Source organism: Procambarus clarkii, chromosome 51 (genome assembly GCF_040958095.1).
Source record: "Procambarus clarkii isolate CNS0578487 chromosome 51, FALCON_Pclarkii_2.0, whole genome shotgun sequence".
Lineage (NCBI taxonomy): Eukaryota > Metazoa > Arthropoda > Malacostraca > Decapoda > Cambaridae > Procambarus > Procambarus clarkii.
The window spans coordinates 8,235,410-8,241,475 of record NC_091200.1 but is presented as its reverse complement, the minus strand read 5'-3'; positions in this window follow the sequence as shown (position 1 = coordinate 8,241,475).

Genomic DNA, 6,066 nt, shown 5'->3' with positions numbered 1-6,066 from the left:
CTTTTTATTTCTCGGTTCTAACTTTTCTATTAAGTAAGTCTCTTTGAGATGCTTGATGGCCTTCAGATTTTCTGAGGCTGCTTTCACTCCTGTGAATGCATGAGATTAAGTGATCAAGATTATATTCTTGGATTAAAATAGTTATCTTAGATAATGATAATATTTGGATTGACATTGTCAATGAGCTGTTAGCTTTAAGATTGTAGATTAGTGATGAGGGGCTGTTTAGCCATTCATATTGCAATGTGAGATTAAGATCGGTCTTAATTCCCAATGGTAGACTATTGTAGACAAGTGATGATGACATTTTTCCATCACCTGATTTAAGTGGCCTGTAAGCTGTAGATTAAGATTAATGATTTGCTGTTTAGCTAAGTGATGACTTTGACATTCAACTGATTTAAGTGGCCATTAAGCTTTCAAGTTTTTTATTAGTATCCACTGTACTTATCATGTAACAATTGTATGACTTGATCATAATCTTCATCTGTGAATGACAAATTAGCAATGATCTGCCATGCCTTTTCTCTTACTTGGCCTTGTAAGTATAAAAATTTAATAGCCTTGGTGAGAGAAGCATTATAGTGTATTAAATAATCAAAAGATCTCCAGAAAACAACCCAATTTTCTTCTTCCTTGCCCTCAAAACATGGTAACTGTACCTTTCGGAGTTCGGCTGCCACATGTGGGATAGTTCAGGTACCAAACTGAGTGCATGTGCTCACATTTGGTTGGGCTGCTGCTGGTAATGTAAGTTTGATTAAAGGATCTAGTTGATCCTGGGTTTTATTTTCATAAACTGCTGTTTCATCTCTGATATCCTGAAGTTTCCTTTGGGTTAAATCAGCATTAGCTCTTTCTGTTAAATAAGTCTCAGAAAGGTGTTTGATTTGATCAAATTTTTCAACTGCAGTTTTCACTGTTATTCAAGATGATAAATCAAGAGATACTGTTTAGCTAGCTCTTCTGTTTAGCTTTACATCTGTGAATCTGTTGAGTCAGGTGTTTTTGTAAACAGTTAAGTGTCCTTTTCTTTCCTGTTTCTGTAGCAAGTGAAGAATTAGAAGTCATCTGGATTTATCAGAGTTGTGGAGTTGCCGAGATATTTTATTTTCTGATAAAATATGTATTATGTTAATGTATTTTGATAAATGAGCTTTCCTGTCTACTTAGGCAATGATTCCAAAGACCGTCCTTTCTTTCCTCCCTGGAATCTGGATGTAACAGGAGCTCAATTGTCAAAAGTGTAAAAATTTAGTTTTTCATCCGAATGCACCAAATCGATAAATTTTATAATAATTGTATAAAAATGGTAAATGGCTCTATTTTTGCAAAATTATTACAAGATATTAGTAGGGGTTTGATAAAATACTGTACAAATGCCACCTGGTTTTACCTGTAATAGAGTTTGCTACAGATGATTATGGATATGTTGTAATGAAATGCTCATACTGTAAAAACACTTTTTTAACCCTCAAACCGATAGGGTTAAATCTAAATGGATTTAACACCCACAGGCGCAACAACAAAAAAATAATTCCAAAAAATTATTTCGTCTTATAGAAGTGTTCATTTTTGTTCCCTGACCACGGAAGAAATAAGAAAAAAATCGTAGGTGGCATATTTTAGCTGCAATAGGGTAGGGAAGTGTGGCAAAAAAGGGGCGTTGACAAAGCCTTTGCCAGACGAGGTCTATTCCGCTCAAGCTGTCAGGTGGCAGTTGCCACAAATATATTATTACCTAATTATTTCAATGTCTCTGATTTTTTCTTAGTTTTTTTGCAGTAATATTATTCAATAGAGTGAATTGTGATATATTTATATAATAAAATGTGTGAACCATTGCTGTACTCAAAATTATGGTGTACATATTAGTGATTCAATTATTATGTTCATAAAACAATAAACAAATAGTTTTGCTGTTATTACACTATATACACAGGTTATATATAAGTATCTGCATGTTTTGCTCACTATAACGAACCACTGAGTAGGTATTGCGAGTCAAAATGCAATGAGGAGTGACCGCCACACACCAGCCAGCCACTCGCTGCCACTCCCTCCCTCAACAACACCTCACTCGCCCTCATTCTCCTCCCACAACACTATTTTTGCATTTATTCACTATACACAGACGTTATATATACATATTTACATGTTTTGTTCACCATAACTGTACATCTAGGCTTGTATGGTGAGCAAAGGCACAAAGACGTAGCTACTCACACAGTCAGCTGGTGGCGGCCGCCATCAAGGCCAGACGCACTAATATTTCTCCTCCAACAATATTGTTTGTGGTGTTATTACGCTATATACACACATTATATATAAGTAGCTACCTGTTTTATTCACCATACCTGTACAAATAAGCTGGTATGGTGCCCAAAGACCATAGTGGCCACCAGTAAATAACATGACAAGTCGTGCAGACGATGCACCTACATCACCAAAATGGCGGCTCCCAACCTACTCCTCTTGCTGTTATTACACTCAATGCACACATTATATATAAGTATCTACATTTGTGTTCACCATAGCGAACCACTAAGCTGGTATGGTGAGTGCAGTCAATAAAAGACAACTACACACAGTCTGAAGACGACACCACCACCCTCCCTTCCCACTGCATTACTCCTCCCTCCATGGAGCACAGTGCTAAATATCACCACAATCCTGCTATTATCAGAATCCTGGTCAGTTTTATCACAGTCAGGGGTCTTCTGTAATACTATCATCGCTAAATAATAGCAGTATCATATATATTATGGCATTTTTAGGCGATGCTGTGGTCACAAGCTGAACAGCGGTGCTGTGAGCTCGTGCTGCGTGCGCCAGCCTTGGTGGCTTGCTCAGTACTGAAGCTCTTACACCCAAGAATGTTGGCCTGGATTTTTTTCCTAGGTGGCATCTGTCAACTATCTGTCGTCGCTGCACTATAGCTGCCCCTATCCCAGGCGGGGTGTTAAAATTATAGCGCTAGACACGAAATCATATATAAATGATTTGCGCGGTTTCGGTTTTGTCACTGAAATCATATATATATATATATATATATATATATATATATATATATATATATATATATATATATATATATATAATTTGTGAGGTTTAAGGGTTAATGAGTATTTTGTAATGAGTAGCTCAGGAAAATCAGTTGATTAGAGATAATGCTGGATAATACACTTAAATGTGTGTATATAATGTTACCACAAGTATATTACCATAATGGTATATATGAGATAAGATGCAGTTGTGTCAGTGACAACTGATAAAATTAAGTACTGTCTGTGTTTTTAACACACAACACTTACTAGTATACTATGAATGCTTACTAGGTAATGGATATGGTGGTCTGGCCACTGTAAACAATTTGTTCACTTAGATATATTAATATTATAGATATTGGCTGTTAGCTAGGTAGGCTAGATTATGTAAAAATTATTCAATGCAAAATCAAGAAGTTTCTTATGTATTTTGCTATTGAAATATTCGGTAATCGAAGGACCATAAATGGCCCAAGTGCACTGGTATAATATGGATGATCTAGTTTCTAGACTATCTAGGTTAAAAGAACCATAAATGTGGGAAAATTATTAGGATTAATATATAAGGAAAACTACTAGGGTCTTACTGTACTAAATTAAAAAAATTACTGAATGCAAAATTAATTCAACTTAAAGTCCCTAGCTAGAGTCGTAAAGCCTAGCTCCTCTTTTCCTAATGACAGGCTGTAAGGAACAGGTGGGTGTCCCTAAGGGTGAATGGAGAAGTTGATTGAAGATCCACAATCCACCTGCAGACAATTTTACACATCAGCTTGTATTGTTAATACAAGGAAAAGATTTAATAATTCAGTTCTAAACACTGTTTCTGTTTAAATCATGGATCTAAACATGTACACAGTCCAGCCTAGCTTCATAACTATAACAGCCAATATTCATATACTATTAAACACAACAATTCGTATTATAGAGGTATGTTATATATGAATATGCATTCAAATGAACTTAAATGTGGCCCAAGTAGTGGTAACTAAGTACTAAAGATTATATTCAATATGATAAACTTATGTGATAAATTAAAGATAACTAAGTAAGCAATTGTTAACTTAATGTATATTATATATACAGATATATATTCAATTTATTTGAAGAGATTCAGTTGAGCTTGACTTTTCTGAGACAATGACACTTATGAGGGTGTGTACTTGACGAATGTCTAGATGAATTGAAAAGCTACGGTCACTGCAAGAATAAAAACTTACTGAAATATGAGGCATTGCCTTACCCAGTAACGACAAACAGATTTATTGGATATATTAACGTTATATAAGCATGCAATTGGCCAATTAACACACCAAAATAACTCAATATACTTGTTTGAGTGCCGGGTGCCTGTCTGACGAGTTGCCAGACTGGTTAACTCTTGTCGAGTTCAGGCACAATATTTTAAGTCACAGCTTCGCTGTATATTGTTCTGGTAGCGTTGCTAATGGATTATGTCCTTAATTGCGTTTGCAGTAGGCTAAGATAGGTGATGGTGGAGGTGGAAGTAACATCACTTGGTGAGTGAGCTCCACTTTACACTCTTATTTAGATAAATTACTAGGATTTTTTCCTTGTAGATATTGTCCAGGTACTCCCCCAGTCCTAGAGAGTAATCACTAGTGATAAAGCTATGTTAATAGGGTGTCCTTTACAGAATAATTTTTGCAAGGCACCATTACACTTGTTTACTGTTTTGTAAGCAAACAAGTTATGGCCAGGGATGCCCTGTAAGGTTGCTTCATTCCCGATTTGCTTCCTCCCTTCTTTTTGGGAAGGTAGCCTTCAATGAATATTGATTGATTATTTTTACTGTCTAGACATATGATTGAGATAAGATGTGATTATAATATAATTATATATAATATTTAAAGATTGTAAGTAGTACTTGCTAGTACTCTTGATTCCTATTAAGGATTTGATTTAATCCTTACCAGAAATTGATTGATTGTAGCAATAGTTTTTAATTAAGATATTCTTCTCGAAGCTTCTAGATTCTTGAGAAATCATGCACAAAATCACGTAGGCACCTATAGGGCCCTATGGTGTATGTGATCATACTGACATTGTCATGTATGATCCAGATGTAGGATATAATGAATCTGTAGTGATTCTAGTATGATTTTGTTTTGATTTAGATATGATATAGAAATAATACATTTCTTAGATAATAATATAAATATAATGGGTAATATTTCACACAATATACACACACACACACACACACACACACACACACACACACACACACATATATATATATATATATATATATATATATATATATATATATATATATATATATATATATATATATATATATATTATTAAATATGACCGAAAAAGTAAGATTAATAATTCTAACACGAATTTTCTCAATCCTTCGTACATTATGCTTCACTGTTGGAGGTAAATCAAAAATCACCTCTCCAAAATTCATTTTATTTCTAGTCTGACGCGACACGGGCGCGTTTCGTAAAACTTATTACATTTTCAAAGACTTCACAAATACACAACTGATTAGAACTGATTAGAACTCAAGTTCTAATCAGTTGTGTATTTGTGAAGTCTTTGAAAATGTAATAAGTTTTACGAAACGCGCCCGTGTCGCGTCAGACTAGAAATAAAATGAATTTTGGAGAGGTGATTTTTGATTTACCTCCAACAGTGAAGCATAATGTACGAAGGATTGAGAAAATTCGTGTTAGAATTATTAATCTTACTTTTTCGGTCATATTTAATAATATATGTCTACAGGAAAGACTGCTACCAAAATATACTAATATATATATATATATATATAATTTTATATATATATATATATATATGAACAAGCCTGAATGGTCCCCAGGCATACACGCAACTGAAAACTCACACCCCAGAAGTGACTCGAACTCATACTGCCAGGAGCACTATGCATCTGGTGTACAGGGCACCTAATCCACTCGACCATCACGACCGGTCAAAAGCTGATGGTAGCCGAGGCTATTAGCCCATCAGCCCGCTAGCACTCTGATGG